The following is a 19,554-nucleotide window of genomic DNA, read 5'->3' on the forward strand; positions in this document are numbered from 1 at the left end:
CATGAAGGTAGGAGGTGTTCCAGAAAATGATGTTAAACACAGGGATAGATGAAGACGGACGATCCCCTGTGGAAGAAGAAGAAGAATATTTGTGGTAATTAGTTTACCTTTGTTGTCCACAAGTGGAAATGTACTTTGATCCAGTCAGCAACATAAAAAAAGTAACATTCCTATATGCATAAATCAGTGGCATTGCTTGAGGTCGTGATGCTCTGGGGCAGGGCGTTACTTCAACTTGCCGCCCACCAACATTGATGAATATGTTAATCTATTTAAACAAAAAATTAAAATGATGTATACAGAAAAATTAAGATACATTTTGCATAGATTTATTCATGTATAGAGAAACAGCAATATTTTTTTACATATAATTATTTATAAGCATCAGCTAGACAAGAATATCGTATAGATGCACTGATAAGCGGTGTTCTAATTATTAGTTTAATATAATTACGCTGCAAAAACCAGAACCAGTGTAATGGATAGGGTGGTCCAGATCAAATTATGCAATTTTCAGTATGCTGTAACTTATTAAGTTTATTAAATAGCGAATTCAAAAAAAAATTGTAGGACAAGTGGGACATTACATGGAAAATCAGTGAATTAATTCAGTGTAAGTCCATTTTCGTTTATTACAAGATATTTCGAATAATTCTTTTGTCTTGTATTGTTTTCCAGCATTGCATTAAAAGTTGCATAATTAGATCTGGACCACCTTATACAAGTGATAGATGGGAATGTTTTCTGTGCAGAGCAAGAACGAATTTGGATTGATAACAAAACAAAACTATAAATTGTAAATTAGTTCTTTATCTTCCTAGAAATTATTATCGGTGTAATGTTTACGCTTATTTTTGTTATTGCCTTATAAATTTCACCTGCAGTGTCTGATGCTGTCACGGAAGCACAGTCTGAAAAATATTTTTTGAAGCATTTGTGGATAAAAATCAGAGAATTTGACATTTTTTCATTCATGACTGATATTTTTCTGAACCCCGCTGCTTACACACAATTTGTAGTGAGCCTTTTGGCCAATAATGCCACCTCCAAAATGTGCCGCCTGGGGCGGACCGCCCCTTCACCCGCCCCTAGCTACGCCACTGGCATAAATACATAAAAAGTAAAGATGTATTTATATATATAAGAACATAATTACTTTTATCTACAAATTTTAAATTTGGCATGTTTAAAAGTTTTATTGCCATCGGTATACCACTATTTCTACTTCCATTTGTTTTAAATTTTGGCAGCAAGTATTTTGCTTTTCCAGAAGGTCAAATTTGGAAACATCTATTCAAGCAGTGTCTGGTCCTTTATAATTATCTTCCACTTTTCTTTTTACTCTTTTGTTCTTCAGTTCTTGAAGTCCTAATTGGGATTGTCCACAGACAGCAGACCCCAGCTGGGTTATTTTCCTAACTTTATTTTTCTTAGTCACTGATGAATCCCCCAAACTGCATGTGAAACAAAACTCTACTGTTTTGCTTCTCACTATCATTTACTACTTTGTGTTTAAAAACATTTGAAAGCCTCTTCAGAGTGACTTTGATAGAAGATCAATCTTCTTAAAAGTCACCAATCTCTTGCAGTTTGCACCAGATTAACCTGCTGGAGTTCTGGGAGATGATAGTTTATTGTCATATGCACAGTAAAGAGTCAGTCACACTATACAATGAAAATCTTACTCGGCATGCTCTTCCAGCCACCAGTAAATACAAATTAAACATGAGACAACACAATTAATGAGCTGATAGTCAATAGATAACAGATAAGAAAAACACATTTCCGCAGTAAACACAGCAGTGCAACATAAGCATATGCAGTGCCATCCATAATGTTTGGGACAAAGACAATTTTTTTTTTCTTTGATTTACTCCTCTGCTCCACAATTGAAAATTACAAATCAAACAATTCACATGAGATTAAAGTGCACATTGCAGACTTTCATTTAAGGGGATTCGCATACATTTCATTAATGACAATATTTTTTATGCACGGCCCCCCATTTCAGGGCACCATAATGTTTTGGGACAATTAGCTTCACAGGAATTTGTGGTTTCTCGGGTGGGTTTCATTGCTTCATAAGATACGTTGGCCGGCTTCTACTCTTTGGGGTCTTTAGTTTCCATTATTCAACATGAGGACAGGAGCTGTGCCAATGAAAATCAAAAAAGCATTTTTAGGCTGAAAATCAAGAATAAAAAGATTCAAGACATCAGTAAAACCTTAGGACCTTAGGTCTTGTGTAGAGTAGTTACAACACCAGACTGTGACAGCATTGGTTAGAATGCTGACCATATTACTCCTAAAAAATCTACCAATGACTTTGGCTAGCATATTTAATTTCTGTAGTTTTCTCAGAAAGTACAAAATGCTGTTGAGACTTCACTATCAACTGAACATTATTATCGGAGCAGGTGATATCTCCAGTATTACAATTGCCCATTAAATTAAAGACTTTTACTCTCTCCACTTCTGTCACACTGATGTACAGTGATATGAACTGTTCCTTTCCTTTTCCATGGGTCCACATTCACCTCCTTTGCTTTGCTAACATCTAATGACAGATTGTTGTCAGGGCAGCACATTACCAGATTTATCACCTCCTTCTTGCAGGATTTCTCTTCTCTCCTGGTAATCAGGCTAACTCCTGTAGTTATCATAAGCAAATTTAATTATACTGGTGTTATTTTGGAAGGCAACTCATAAATCAGAGGGCTTAGCACACAGCCCTGAGGGGTCCCTGTTTTAAAACCCACATGTGGGAAATGCAGTTCCCAGTTTGGACTACCTGGCATCTGCCTGTTAGACAGTCCAGAACCCAATAACAGATGGCGGATGGCAGACCAAGAGTGAAGTGCTTGTCTGTCAGTTTTGATGGTACGACTGTACTGAATGGAGAGCTACTTATATTCTCCCTGTTATCACCAAAAATCTTTCAAACCCTGACACAGAGAAACAGCGAATTACCATGATGTTGGCACTAGCATATTTTACTGTCCTCAGGAAGTGCCATGTTACACTTGCACCAAAGACTCTACTTGCTGCTTAGAACAACAATATCCACCATTTCCTCATCAGACATCAAGTAATTCCCTGGGTCTCCCAAACTCTTTCTGTCAAACTAAAGCTTAGGTATCATGTTGGGATTTTTTTTTAAGTTTTGCCAATTGTGTCTACCTTTGTCAATCCTCCAAGGCAATTGCTTTAAATGTACAGATCATCTCTTCTCAGGTATGAATGATTGTTATTTATTTGTAGGTACCTATGTTGTGATTCCTGCCACATTAAGCCCAAAAAAGGGAAGCAGTCTCAGAAAAAAAAACCCTATAAAGGGCATGTGCTGTCCTCTTACAGGTCTGAGCCTACTGAATACACCTCACTCCAGGCAGTCTAGCCCCGCACCCTGCCTTTACAGGCCCAAAATAAACCACACACAAGTCACAAAAATATTCCAAATATTGAAGAATAGGAAAAACCTGAAACCTCAAACCTCTGATTCAAGATTAAGCAAAACAAGCTATCCTTATATTTAAATATTTATTCTAAATAATGTAAAAAAGGATTAAAAAAATAGGTACGATGAAAATATAGTTTTGCCTAAAACGTTAAAACATGTGATCTAAAAATGATAAACAGTACCTAAGAATGAAAACAAGGATCAAAGCCAGGACCTTGGGATCATGCAGCACAGACCAAAAATGCCGAACTGCAGCCAGTGCACCAGGTGCACAATTAGGTGGCCCTGCCTCCTTTGGCACTACATACAGGAGACAAAATAATAACAAAGCCAATTAATAAATATATATATATATATATATATATATATATATATATATATATATATATATATATGGTGAACATAATAAAGAATTACATGATAATTAATAAACAATACAATCTCAAAGAAATACAAGTCAGAAAGAACAAAAAAGCAAAATCAGAATTAATAACAAAACAATAATAGGAAAACAACAAAAAGGTTAAATAAAAAGGAAGAACACTAGAGCCAGGGAAAGAACCATGGCTTAAGCATGACTCCATAAATCTTGTGATTGTCACTCTGCTGGATGAGATTTGTGGAAATACTTTTGTGAATTTTCTTTATGACAATTTTATTGCACATACTGTATTGTGATTAGCGTAATCAATAGTTTTTTAGTTAATAGTTTTTACAGTTAGTTAAAAACATTATCCCAAATTTGCTTCAAGTATCCTTCTATGTTTATTATATATATTTTATTAGAAGCTGTGTACTTAAATTCTGGGGGACCGTGGTATGTGATGATTACAATCTTAACTCACGTGACAGAGCTTAATGACGCACAGGTGGGCACAGTTTCAATTAATTTGCACCCAAACTGATTTAGTGTGTCATAACAAATTGACAAACACTTGTAAAATTTATCATTTTCTGTTTTCATTTAAAATAAATATCGGAGTTTCTGTGGAATTTTGTTTTTATTTAGACATTGCAGAGTTTTCCAGTGGGGAATGTAATTAGAAACAAATTAAGCAGTTCTAATTAAGCCAGCTTGTATTTTATAGGTAATTCCAATGTTAAGTAAGATAAAAACAGAACGCATAATGACATGATAAGATTGAGATATGCTGTTCCGTGAGATGTAATTGCATTAATCTTAATGATCATTCTTTTTCTTTAAATGAAAGTCACTCCAGAAAGTGATACCTTCAATTAATTTTAAAATGTTATTTACTATTGCATACAGCATACTTGTTAACAACAAAGTGCATAAAACCCCACATTCCATAATTCAATTTAAAATCACACCTACATCTTTTAAAATGATCCCATGGCAAGATTCAACTTGTGAGCATTGCCATCTAGCTCTAAATGCACTAAATTAGCATCATTTTAGACAAAAATCTTTACATACTTCTCAGACAGCTTTGGTGTCACAGTCGATCCTAATCCATTAATGGCGATATATAGTGTACTCCCGTATGAGATTAAAGTGCATAGTAAGAAATCGATTGTAAAATCCGATACCAGACTATAAGCACGCAGACTTATATCACTTAACCAGAAAGAATGCTCAAAGTGGAACCGAATTACTAGTGGTACTCTTTTTATGGCATAACAGTGACATTCAATCAAAGAATGGGAAGATTGTGGGTTGTCTTCACTCAAGATTCACTAAAAGAATGTTCACCAGTGTGCTAAGAAATGGTGCAGGTATGGTGAAACTTCAGTCGACGCAATATACTGACAGAGAGGTTAATCATATTCTGTATACCTGATCATCATGTCCTGTAGTTGGCAGGACAGAGGCAGGCTAGTTGAAGGTCTTCCCAGTCGAAGTCCTCCCTTTACATAGATGTAGATGAGAAACATTAAGTTCCCAGTGTTACGTCTGAATCCGTCCCAATGTCCACTTGAAATTGGCAGCTGTAAGGTTGTTGACACCTAATTTGTGAACCACTAGCAGCTCTCTTTGTGGCCTACAATACAGAATTGTATTTTTGGTTGGAAACTGAACTTTTCTGGGTGTTAGTTTCCTATTAACTGTTCGTCCTCTGTCCATTCAGAGTATTTTGGATTCTCATTTCTTGTTTTTTTATGTTACTTGTATGGAGTCTCTGGTTTCATCTGTAATGTAGGGCATTGGATGATGGAAAAATGTACGTACTCGCTTGTTGGGCTAGTAGGAATATTTTAAGTCTGTCTCTATACTTATATGCAGTAGCAATTCCGTAGTCAGAGTTTGATGGCTAAGCTCTGAATTTACAGTAGCTTGTGTTCCTTATTTGGAATAATGCATGCAGCCTTGTCATTAGGTATATGACCATGTATTTTTTTGACCAAGGAGTTTTAATTAGTTGGTGTGAGCAAGTCTCAAATTTGTCTGTCATCTGCATAATGAATGTGAAGATTGTAGACTGCTGTTAATGTTTAGTTGAGCAGAGTAATTGGCGGGACCGCATTGGTAATTATTAGTAAGTGGAAGAGAAGCAGCAGAGCGAATCAATATCTTCGAGCAGACATGTTTTGTCCACTGGGAGTCTGTAGCAGTAACAGAGCTGTCATAGTACTGGAAGATTACTGCTTCTCTGATTTGTGGTGGTAATTTATTTGCTAGTGCCCTTAATTTATGTACTTAATGCATTAGGTAGCAGACATAGATAATATATTTTTCATTAAAAATTGCTATTTAATTTTTATTGTGTTGGCTTTTGCCGTAAGTAGCTTCATTAATACTGAGCCATGTTTTCAAAATGAGTGCATTATTTCATGGTTTTGTGCAGCGAAGGTTTATAGATTACATGGTTCAGCTCCTGTTTGGCGCCGTGGCAATTCTAATTACCTGGGTGCAGATGATTCTTTTGTGAAATTGGCCTTCTTTTAAGTGTGTAATGAGTGTTTCAAAGGGGAAAAGTTTTGCAGCCAGCTAGAGGCAGAATGCTGAATGGTCGAATTAGAAATGGCTCCTGACAAACACATTGTGATTGTGGTGTGTGCTCATTTCAATACAGTAGATGGACATTCATCTTGTCAAGTGAATGAAGTTCCATAAGCCATTGATAAGGACCGAACCAGCATGGAGACCAGTGTGACACAACGGTATAATAACTGCTCAATCAGCTTTAGCAGGAAAATATTTGCAGCTTTGTTGCTGTTCTTTCTTACTATTACTGCATTTCCATTTTGAAAACATGTCTGCTCCTTTGTTGTATGCAGTTTTTAAAGTATGTAATGCTTTATGTTTACATGCTGTCAAATTAAAAGGGTGTGAGTCCTGCACAGTTGGGGGCTCCAAAATGGAGAACTTTATTTAATGTCATCTAGCAAGTAAAAAATGGGGAAAAAGAAGGGAAAGTGGATGAAGTTGTGCTTTTGCAACTCAGACGTCCAAATAAACAGCAATTCCTGCTGTCCGTGGAGTTAAATCCTTGGGATTAAGCCCAATGAGATGGCAAGTGATATTTTCATATTGAAAACGAGAACTAGATCTAAAAATGTTGTTTTTCGTTTTACAAGAATGAGAACTGAAACTAAGGCAAAGAGAAAAAAAAATTGTGATATTTGAACGAACTAAAACGAGAATGAAAATTGAGTAAAAACGAAAAAGCAACGATAGCAATTTCATTCAATCTGGTTCAGTCGTGCAGAGGGGATGTTTGTAGGTCGCCCTGAGCGTTCAGTTATGTTTCACTGTTCGCTATGCGTTGATCTTGTACCTTGGGACTACTATAGTCACGTGGCACAACTTTGGTTTGTTTGTTGAGCACATTTGGTTTGTCGGGTTGAAGCTGTAAGCACGTGTGGTTGACAATGGCGAGTTTTGCACAGATGTTTGCAGGCAGAAAGCGAGAAGTAACATGTGGCAATACTTTAATTATAGCGCAGATGATAATAAAAGCAAATGTAGCGTGCGAGAAGAAGAAAAAGAATGTTTTTTTTTATGAACCTGAGAGCTCATTTAGCCAGACATCATCCAACGATTTTAAGTGCATTAGATGAAGAAAGCAAGACTAAAGCTGAGAAGAGAAAGACAGATGGTAAATAATGTCTACTTGCTCCAGTGGCTGAGGACCTGCATCACAGGCATTCGTCGAGCAAATATTTTCACTGTGTGGCTATCTGTGCAACGGACATCACTGCAACATGAACACATCTCTCAAAATGCATGCTTGTTTAAAGCTTAATGGCAACATGCTTGCACAGACTGGCTTCTTGGGTTGAAACATTTGATCTTGCTGACTATACTCATTAGGCCTCTTAGTCTGTTTGCTCATTGATAGTCAAGGTGTGTTTAATGGCATTATGAGCCGTGAGTGTATTTTGTGGACTGAAACATAACTTGCATTGGAATATGTCTAGGCCAGCATTTGTGGTCTTGCGACAGTAAAAAAAAAAAAAACTAAAACTGTACTAATATTATGTAAAAAGGCCAAAACTAAATAAAATAAAAACTAAAATTTTAAACACAGAACTAAATAAAAAAAAAAAAATTGTTGGCTCCACTGAAAACTAGAACGAAATTAAAATACATTTTATAAAATAAAATAAAAACTAAAACTACAATTAATAGCAGAACTGAAATATCACTGGTTCACAGATGGCCCAAGGCAGCAAGTCGTTTTGGTCGTGGCCACCTTGTCTGTTGAGGAAAAAGGCAATTGTTCTCTTCTCTTCTTTGCTCTGGTGTCCCTCTAAGTCTCATTTGATTGACAGTGCATAGAAACTTTGCCAACTGTGTCTGCCAGTCTAATCTCAATAACCCATAACAACAAATTAATCATACGTTTTCAAAAAGGTCTGCAAATTTATTAAATAGCAAAAATATTTTTTATTTGTATAAGTATTGAGACCCTGTGCTGTGGCACTCTGTGATCAGATGCATACTGTCTGCTTTAATGGCCCTTCATTCAGATGTGTCTAGAACTTGATTGGAGTCGACCTGTAGCAAATGGAATTGATTGGACGGCTTAGAAAGGCACAACCGTGTATATATGGTTTCACATTTTGCATTGCATGTTGGAGTACAAGGAACTCTCTGTAGACCACTATGATCAAACTGTGGTGAGACACAGATCAGGGCAAGTACATAAAACCATTTCTAAAGCTTTGAGTATTCCCAGGAGCACAGTGGCATCAATAACTGTGAAATAGAAGACTTTTGGGACCTAAAGGACTCTGTCTAGAGTTGGCAATCCAGCCAAATTGAGTAATTGAGCAAGAAGGGCCTTGTCACTTAGGTGCCAAGCATAATGGTCACTCAAACAAAACTTCAGAAGTCCCCTGCTGAGACAGTAGAACCTTTTGGAAGGAGGAACGTCTCAGTAGTACTCCATCAATCTAGCTTTTATAGTCAAGTGGCTAGACAAAAGTCAATCTTGAGTAGAAGGCATATGACAGCTCACTTGGATTCTGACAGTATGAGGAAAAATATTCTCTGGTCTGTTGAGTCAAAACTGAACTTTTTGGGCAGGACTCTAAACACTGTGTCTGGTAAAGACCTGGCAGTGCTCACCACATGTTTAATAAAATCTGTAGGGTGAAGCATGGTAATGGCAGCATTATTTTATGGGGCTGCTTCTCAACAGAAGGGAAGGACATATGGAACCAAATAAAGAGAGATCCTTGAAGAAAGCCTTGCTCCTGAGTGTAGGCTAACTCACACTTGAGCGACAGTTCACCTTCCAGCATGGCCAAGACAGTGCTAGTGTGGCTGTCCTTGAGTTGCCCAGCCAAAGCCCAAACTTAAACCCCAAAGAACATGCGTATGGAGAGACCTGGAGATGGCAGTTCACTGATACTTCCATTACAATCTAAAGTTGCTTGAGAGGATTTGACAGAAAGAATGAGAGAAACCGCACAACTCTAGATGTTCAAAGCTTTTAGAGACTTCCCCTTCCCCAGTCCAGTTGTTGGCCTGTTAATGTCCTCACTACTTGTATTCCCCCAGGCTAGCTGACCAGTCAATTCCCTGTAATAATTTATCTGACAAATGGACAGTCTTAAATTTAAAATAAAAGTATGAAGACAATTTTACAAATAAAGACAATCTACAAAAATATTTATTATGCTGGACATTAACAAGTTTTTCTCTGTCTGGTGTTATTTCCTTCCTTGTGCCTGATGCATCCCTCCAAAACTCTGAATTAGATTCCACGTGTCTGAAAATCTTATTTCATGTAATGTGTAATAATCTAATGGGGAAATATAATAGCATAAATAATTTAGAAAATGAATTTGTCTGAAAGTCCTATGAGATGTACTCCTCTTTGCAGGATTTCGTCAAGGATAAACAGGATCCTTTGCTCAAAGAAGCCTAATTAATCAAAGAGTTTAATTAAAAGAAGGAATTTCCCACTACTTATGACATTGGTTGCTATAAACTGAAGGCTATCCTTGGCCAGCCTTTGAATTCATTTTAAAACAAATCCCTATTTGTTAATCATCTAATGTATGGTTAAAAAAAATAAATAAATATACTGAACTGGGTCCATTTTAGCATAGCTCTGCCTGTGTGTTAGCATTCCATTTTTTAGTTAAATATGCTTTGCATAGCTGAGGCAGGAGTGCAATGGTGTGATAATGGTCTTTCTCTGCTTGTTCTGTTATTGATTTAAACAAGCTACTTTAGTGATTTTTGTTCCCTCTGAGTTCATTCACAGATACAAAGAGATTCCATTAAAAAAAGGAGGTGTAGGCGATGATGAAAAATGTAGCTGATGAACAATGCATTCAATCCCGAACAATTCACTGCCACCAAAAGTATTGATTTTTTTTGGTCGAGTTCCAGGTAGATGCAAAAATTAAAGATTTATTCATATGATTACGCTCTGATTTATTATAGTTTTTAAAAATAATGCCTTTAGTGTAGAATAGGAATGAAATGCTGAAATGCATTTGATTTGCCACTCAACAGAAAGTCTGAAAGGAGAAAGGATGATTTATACTGCTGCGTGTTGCATTTTTTAACTAAAGTTGGGAGTATGTAAAAAAGAACTGAGATCTTTGTGAATAAAAAGCCATTTTTTTGTTTTAATGGGCTTCACCACACAAAGCTTTAGCCGTTTTACACATCTCCCACTTCATCAGACAATACGGTGTGTTGTTAGCAAGACACTTTGTTCGGCAGCTTCTTTTATATTAACACAACGTCTTTAGGCAGGCAGGTTAGGGTAAGCTGTGCAGCAACACTTCCATTTAGGCTGTGAAACTGTGTCCTGTGAGTCAGGCTCTCGCCATGGCGGAGAACATGTTTGTGTCTTATTTTACTTTTGCTCCTGACATAATTCTTATGATTTTTAATGAAAGTCAATGTAAGAGTTACATTTCAAGACACGCGTACTTGCTTTTTCGAAGAATGCCACGGTTAGACAAACAGGTGACCATCTTGAGGGCAATGCTTTTACACCTATAAAAGTACTATGCTGCATTGATTCAATTTTGAACATAAAGGGTATACACATAACATAAGGCCATGTCATATTACATGACTTTTCCATCGATTTTCAGTCACAGACTTCTTTTATGTAATCTTAGCGAGTTAGCGAGGCAGTCGTCTTGCATTCCCGTAATCTAACATATTCAGTACAACCAATCGAAAATGTTTTGTTTAATTCCCTATTCAAAAAATAAAGAGTTATTTTATTTAAGCCATATTTAAACAACAGGAAATGTATGGTTGCTCCTTAAACTTAACAAAGATGTTGTTCAAAGGGGAAACGTTTCATGAACAATGGCAGCTAGGTGATGGAAGAACCTTGTTATTAACCAATATGACACAAACCAGTGATGGGACTAGAATATAAATGAAATTTCAGAAATACATTGTCGCAGTTGCAGGATACTCAGGTTCACACCACTGACAAACGACGATTTGTTTATCTCATTTAGGGATACCAGGAACCCACCTAGCCTTGCCTCGGCATGCACGCTCACACACTGAGACACGGAAAACAGAAGTTTGGTAATTCAAATGATAAGATAGATAGATAGATACTGATAAGGAATACATTGAATAAGTTGTAAAGGTAAAAAACAATTAACAAACAATATACATGCAAAATTCCACCCAAATTACCCCAATGGAAGTAATTATTTAATTATTACAGAAACTAACAAAATCCTGACAAAACACTGAGCACAAAAAGATCAACGATAAACATGACAAAACAAAGCCTAAACACGGTCCAGTTTCAGGACACAAACACAAATCCAGAAAACTTTAATCCTCAGGTGGCTGTATTTGTAACCTATTTCTTTTAGGTGAAAGTGGTGAAGCAAAAGGACAAAAATACTTTTTTTGGCAACTCAAAACCCTTTTATTAGAAAAATCCTATTCCGCTTACTTTTTCCTTCCAGCAACCCCAGCTCTGACATCGATGCTGCCCAATAGCACAGCTCTTCTGGGGATGCTGGGATTTGAAGTCCATACTCAGTAGCATGGCTGCATTGTTAAATTTAGAAACAAACATTTATATCATCTTGAACACAATCACATGCCTGATAAAGGAGAAGGAAAGTTTCCAAGGAACAGAAGTAGATTCGTCACAAGAGCTTAAGCAAAAAAAAGTTTATAATACGGCAATAAAATTTGGGAGATATTATGGTACAGGAGAGAGAGAAATTCTACTGAAGGCAGATACCTCTCCACAAATATTTTTATTGAGATATAGTAACTAAGTAAATGGTATTCCATATTGTTTAAAATTAAATATATAAAATGTTTGGCACACCTTATTGCTAATTTTGATGAGAATATGGCATGGTGAAGACTTTGAGGCACTAGCACATTTGGTAAGGGCTTCAGTGATGACCCAAGTTTTGAATGTTTTACAACAAAGTCTAAATAAAGTGATGAGTTCAAGGGAAACTGCGGATAAAATAGAATCACAACCTCCTTTATAGTGAGCTGAATGTATTGATTTTAGCCATATTGATAGAGAAATACGTTTCAGATATGCATCTGCAAAGCTTTTTCCTCCTGTGTCCAGATGTTGTTGCATGTCTAATTTATCCCAGCCCAGCCATAGAAGACTGTCATTTTTTAGAGTTGTTATTGTCTTCTTGGTGGGTAGAGACCTTCTTGCTCACATGCTACTTTATAGAACATGCTGTTTATAACTTTTTGTCTACATATCACTGCAGTGGATTTGATAACTAGTGGATTACTGGGATTTGATCATTTTCTGTGACTTTCGGGTTTTCCTAGTCTCTTCCCATGATTGCTGCTCTCCTACAGTGTTATCCTAGGTTTGATTTGAATGCTGTCTTCATGATGTCATTTCTTTTAGGAACTGAAGTAAATAATTAACTGCAGAACGTCCTAGAGAAAGTAGACATCTTCAGCAGGCCCTACTTAGGCATCTCACAGCAGAGTGAGGATCAATACTAATGGAATACATCATGTCTTATTTTTATTCATAATTCATTTTGAAAGATCGGGGGATTGTTTGGATTCATTTGACATTTTCAAGGTTTTTATGTTGATCATTAATAAATATAATCCAAATAAACACATGAAGATTGTGACTAGTAGCAAATTGTGCAACCACCGAGTAGAATAATGAAGCAATCTGAGCATTAAGTTAAAATTCTATCCATTTTCTGTACCCACCTATTCAGGGTCATGAGAGGCCAAAGCCTATCCAGATATAGTTGAGTGCAAAGCAGGATCCAACCCTTGATGCGCCGTCAGTCCATGTGAAGTCACACTCACACTCACTATTTAGAACATTAGAATAATTTGATGAGAACAGGTAACTCATACTTCCAAGCTAACCCATTCGAGTCACCTGAATTGTTCACAATAACATCAAGTTGAGTTTTGAAGGTCCCGGAACTCCTCTCCACCACACTACTTGGCGATTTTCTTTTCCATTTGTCAATGGTTCTTAGCATGAAGAAAAACTTTCTAACATTTGTTTGAAATCTGTCCTTAATAAGCTTCCAACTGTGTCCCCATGTTCTTGTCTCTAGGAACAGCTGGAATCCACTGTATTAATCTCTTTCATAATTTTAAATACTTCGATCATGTCTCAAACTTAATCGCTATTTGCTGAAACTGAAATTGCTCATCCCCTTTTAGCTCTCACCTCTTAGTCTCAGAATCAGCCTAGTTGCTCTTCTATGGACTTTCTCTAGTGGTGCTACAGTTTGTCTTTTTTGTAATATGGAGACCATAGCACCTGGTGAGGCTTCACCAGTTTGTTATACAATTTAAGCATAACCTCTCATGACTTGTATTCTACACATTGTGAAATCTAACCAGTGCTGATCGGTGAACTTCACAAAAGCATTTACAAGAGACACAAAGTGTCAAGAATTTGCAATTATGTACTAAGAGGAAAACCTCTGGAATAATTATTTTCACTATTGCAGTCTCAAAGTTAATCCATCCACTTATCCATTTTCAGTTTCTCCCTATCCAGCTCAGGGTCCCAGCATCAGTGAATACGAGACGAGAACAGAATCTCGACAAGGCACCACTAAGGTTAATGGTTTCTAATATTTTGTAAAGCTGAGAGGTTCAGTGGCCTGTGCTGTTTCCTGTTTGTGGCCTTCTTATAATTTTGTGGGTTATAATTTCCCAAAGTTATACATATTAGGTGAATTGTCCCAGAATGCTATTGCTCTCAATACTGTCATCTGGAATTGGGGTAGCAGGTTCTTATTTAAACTTTTTCCCTTTAAATCTTTTTTCAGAAACAGAAAAAGCTGCAAAAACTCTGCTCTAGCAGACATCCTGTGGTATAATAGGAAAAATAAATATACCCTGAAAAGCTTTGAAAAATCCTCAGCTAACATAAATCCGGAAGTTGAGCCTTATAACGTGAAATACCCTTTATCCCTTTCTAATGAATATATGACACATTGTCTGGATATGTAGAATTAAGTACTCATTTTGAATTTTTCCAATTTGAATGTAATCACATTTGGTTCTGCAGATGAATATGCAGAGCAGTGAACAGGTACAAAGCCATTCTTTTCAGAAAATCCTGCAGAAGGTTTGGCATTGTGTGCAACTCATCCATGTGAATCATGCGAACACTGCCTGAAAGGAAAACACTGGACCGTTTATCACTGAGGAAAAGAGGAGAACTCTTCTGCTGGGCTTTCTGCCCTTGAAGTTGTAACTTGCTTCTTTCTGAATAATGTGCTTCAAAGAGTTTTATTTATGCTGTATATCCACTCGTCTTCTTTCTTAACTCACAGAGGCCTGGAGACTATTCTGGCAACACTATGTACAAGGCCAAATCTAACCCAGCATGGGATACCAGAACTTCACAGAACACATTGACAGTCATTCACAACACAGTCCAACTGAAGTTTGCTAAAAACCCAAATTTGTCCTTCAGATATGTGAAGGAATTGGAATTAATGTAGGAAACCCATAAAGTCTCGGGAAGCATTTGCACATTCCCAGCAGAAAGCAAACAGGCTTGTGATCTTGGCTGCAGGAAATGTGTTTCAGGGGTCACCATGCTGGGATGTACCTGACACTCTGATGAGGGCTAGACCCCCTAGTAGCTCGTAACAATGTGTTTTGTCTTGGTAGAGTCCTTTGTGACTCTACTTTCCCCTTTTGTACTCTTATTGTGTAGACTTTAACAGGGTGCCTCAAATCCCATACACTTACCACTATTTATAAGGTATTGTACTTTAGCACTTCTTAACAGCAACATTTATTTCTATATCACCTTTTCATACAATGATGTACCGTATATACTCATGTATAAGTTAGGTCTTGAAACCCGAAAAATCGATCATAAAATCAGATCCCGATTTATACACCCGTTCAATAACGCGACACTTAATTATTTTTTTTTACATCTTCTTGCCTCCTCCAATCTTGCATCAGTTTCTCGGATGCATCGAATTTTATTGCAGTAGCGCAGTTACCAATTTCTTTCGCTACTTCAACGACTTTTAATTTAAAACCAGCTTCATATTTTCTTCTGATTGAACACTCCATTGTAGATAAGGGATGCTGTTATGATAAAGGTGTATGAAGGTGTGAGATACAAAAAACACAACAAAATAGTTTGAGTATTACCGTGTGGTCACGTGGGCACAATAGGGACAGAGAGAGAGGTGAGGAGCACACGCTGAAACAGTGCATTACCGCACCCACATAGAAAAAGAGGCAGTGTGCCCTGTGGTTACTCTTTCAGGTGGGCGTTAGCATATCATAATCTCTTGGACCAATAGCGTGAGTTTCCCGCATTCCACTTATATGACCAACATCATGAAATACCAGAAATTATACAGTAAAATCAAGTCCCGACTTCTCTGCGGGAGAACTTATCCGTGAGTATATACGGTAGCTCAAAGTGCTTTACAAGATGAAGAAAGAGAAAAAAATAAATAAAATTAGGCAATACTAATTAACAAAGAATAAAGTAAGGTTTGATGGCTTGGAGGACAGAAAAAAAAAACCCCAAAAAAACCCAGATGGCTAGAGAAAAAAAACAAAATCGGCAGGGGTTCCAAGGCCACGAGACCATCCAGACCTACCATAAATGATCTCAATCAGTCCTCATGGTTTTCAGGCTTCATGTGGAAGAATTAGAGCACAGGTGTCAAACTCCAGTCCTGGAGGGCAGCAGTGGCTGCAGGTTTTCATTCTAACCATCTTCTTCATTAGTGACCAGTTTCTGCTGCTAATTAATTTCTGTTGCCTTAGTTTTAATTAACTTCACTCAGGCCCCTTAGTTGTCTCTTTTTCCTTATTTAACAGCCAAACAATAATGAGACACAAAATAAGCCGCTACATGACCAGCTCACCTGTGCCCATCACACAATATCTGAAAATAAAGAAAGGTGAAAATCTTGGTAAGGTTGATCTCTCAGGTCACCAAAACATCTTGATGTGTTTTCTTACAAAAAAAACAGAAAAATCAACAGTTTTGGAAATGTCTGCTGTGACAGAATGAGAGCAGCAACAAGCCATGGAATTAAATAACGGGCTTAATTAACAACAAGGATCAGCTTCCCATTAAGAGATTGGTTGGAGTGAAACTGGTTGGAGTTTCAAATTCTAGTTTAGCTGGTCATCTTTTGCCTTATTTCACATCTCATTCCTGTTTGGCTGTCATTTAATGAAGAAAAGAATAAATTCAGGGGACTTAATCCACAAAAACAAGGCTATTAAAATGAAGGGAAAAGAAGTTAATTAGCAGTGAAAACTGGTCACTGATTAGGAAAAGGGTTAGAATGAAAATCTGCAGCCATCTGCAGTTCGACACCCCTGAATTAGAGGATGATGGTCATGTGGACCTCTGGCCTTCCATCCATCAATGTAGAGACCACATGGTGCTTTGATCAATTGGTGGTGTCTCAGATCGGCACCACAGAAAACCAGAAAAAGAACAGCAGAGAAAGTAGGGGTTAGTACAGATTTCGGAGCCATGAAAAAAAAAGATAAATGTGTATACAAAATATCAGGGTTACACTAATATAAGCTATGAGAGACTCATGTTAAAATAATGGTTTTTTAGCAGTTTTTTTAAGTGCTCCACCGTATTAGCCTAGCGAATTTCTATCGGTCAGCTATTCCGGATTTTTAGGTGTATAACAGCAGAAGGCCGCCTCACCACTTCTTTTAAGTTTAGCTTTTGGAATTCTAAGCAGACATTCATTTGAAGATCTAAGGTTATGATTTGGAGTTTAAGGTGACAGGCATTCTGAAATATAGGATGGAGCGAGATCAAGGCCGAAGTTTCCTATAGGCTAACTAGGCTTCAGCCTAGGGCCTCAAGATCAAGAGGGGCCTACATTCAGATTGTTAGCAATTTGAACAAACTTAAAAATGGGAGGTGAAAGTGCCTCATAAGTGGAATAGCCTAGGGCCTCTTTTCATCTAAATCCGGCCCTGTGCGAGATTATTGAAGACTTTGTAAACCATAAGCAGTATTTTAAAAGTCAATTCTAAATGGCACAAGTAACCAGTGTAGTGACATCAGAACTGGAGAGATGTGCTCGGATATTCTTTTCCTAGTTAAGATTCTGGCAGCTCCATTCTGCACTCGTTTTAATCGATTGATGTCTTTTTGGGTGGTCCTGAGAGGAGTGCATTGCAGTAATCTAGTCAACTAAAAACAAAACTGTGAACTAATGTTTCATTTTTTAAATGCATTTTTTCTCATAAGGGGTCTAACTTTTGCTATATGTCTTAAGTTAAAAAAATGCTGTCCTATCTGATTAATATGTGATTTAAAATTTAGGTCAGAGTCAATTACTCCTAAATTCTGTACTTTTTGTCTTAACTTTTAAGCGTAATGGATAAAGTTTATTTCTAATACCCTCATTATATCTATTTTTTCCAATCACTAAGATTTCTGCTTTCTCCTTATTTAGTTTGAGAAAATTACTACTCATCCACTGAGAAACACAAGTAAGACATTGAGGTCAGTGAGACAAGAGAGTCGGGGTCATCAGGCGCCATTGAAAAGTACAGTTGTGTGTCGTCAGCATAGCTGTGGTAGCTCACATTATGCCTTGAGATGCCTGCTCCCCACCTTCTCTTCTACGTTTATCGCCTCAGGCAATTAAATGGAATAAAAGGAGAAGCAGGGGATAGCTTACACATATTAATACTGTATTATTATTAATATTCATAAAATAATAAAAATGAAGCAAAGTACGTGTGAATATTGGCAAATCCACGCAACCCGATAAATGTTAGATGTGTAGTTTCAGGCAGTACACTGTCTTGTAGTTACCCCAATGTCAATTGCCAAGTCAAATCATTTCTAGTCAGCTTTCTTCATGACATGTCACATGCCTGTCTCAATACTTCTGCTAAGTTGTGCTCCACAATGTGTTCTCTTCATGGCTATGGTGTGAGAGAAAGAGAGGGAGAGGGAGAGGGGTAAAGCGACCAACTTTATACATTCTGTCCATATCCTTAGGCCATTGTAGTACAGAATGGCCTCTGGTTCAAAACTAATCCCTAAGATCCCTACTTCAGTCCAATGGATGCACACACTGCCTTTTCACACCTGCCCTCACCTAGTGGATACCATTTGTTCAGCTGAAGCTTGCCAGCTAGGTAGTTTTATGGCTTTCCTTTGGGAGTTGGTTCATAGAATGTCCTACGCTGAATCACCCTCACCAAACCTGCAATAAAATTCTCACCCTGAGTCCGTCCTAAAGATATAAGACTTGGTTAGTTAGACATGAAAAATACAACAAACCTAATGAAACACTAATAATAAAAATGGTATGTCTAGCTTACAAATAAACGACAGTTTTTGGGTGTCATGGTAAAGTGCATGTGACCCCTTAGTAGTTCATAACCGTGATGGGCCAGTGGCAAGTGAGAAGACCAAGAGCAGTTTCTGGGTGTCATGATAAAGTGCATGATTCATTAAGCACAAAGTGGCAAAGTGCAGTTAAATAATTCTTCTTAACTAAATGCTTTCATTACAAACCAAAATCGATGTTGTGAGGTCATTCTTAAATAATTAAAAGGAAGCCAATAAAACCGTACGTGTCCAGATTTCTGAGTCTTCCCTTCAGAGCCACACAAATTCAAGTGTCGTACACATAAATGTTGCAACAAAAACTAGGCAACAACGACATCGCAGCACTCACTCCATCCTCACACTTGTTTGTTCATTCACATAATTCCCTGAGCCTGTTGTTCCATCCCTGGCAATCCTCACATCTTCGCTGCCATCAGCTACAACCCCTGACTCTCGTCACATGTACATGGCCTCCTTGACTCTCATACTGCTATTCTTTTGTGAAACTGTGGGGAGTCCAAAGAGCCGAACACTTTCCTGCACCTACTGCTGCACTGCAGGCTGGACACCCTTGTTGTGAGTTAAGCTATTGTGTGAATTGATTTTAATTATTTAATCATTGTAGCGGCAGCACAACTCAGGTTAGTTGTGGGGCGCACATCTGTAGGCAATAGGAACAGCTGGTGTTTGCAGGCATGGAAGCAGCACAGCAATTAAGTACGGACTGGCTATGTTAAAAGAGGAGCAGTGTTGGTGTGGAGGAGGTTGAACAATGAAAAGAAAGAAACGAAAAGCTGAAGGGAGAGGAAATCCAAGAGTGATCGCTGG

General features: G+C 37.5%; 1 long non-coding RNA gene across 1 annotated transcript in view; it reads right to left on the reverse strand.

Annotated features, from left to right (window-relative positions):
* Window positions 1-1,614: 1,614 nt before the first annotated feature.
* Window positions 1,615-19,554, reverse strand: part of LOC120538365 — a 52,708-nt gene continuing 34,768 nt past the window's right edge. Inside the window, exons 2-3 of the long non-coding RNA XR_005635446.1 lie at window positions 3,643-3,760; window positions 1,615-2,150 (exon numbers count right to left, since the gene is read on the reverse strand). This is a non-coding gene — a long non-coding RNA (uncharacterized LOC120538365). The remainder of the gene's footprint in view (window positions 2,151-3,642; window positions 3,761-19,554) is intronic.

Source organism: Polypterus senegalus, chromosome 10 (genome assembly GCF_016835505.1).
Source record: "Polypterus senegalus isolate Bchr_013 chromosome 10, ASM1683550v1, whole genome shotgun sequence".
Classification (NCBI taxonomy): Eukaryota; Metazoa; Chordata; class Cladistia; order Polypteriformes; family Polypteridae; genus Polypterus; species Polypterus senegalus.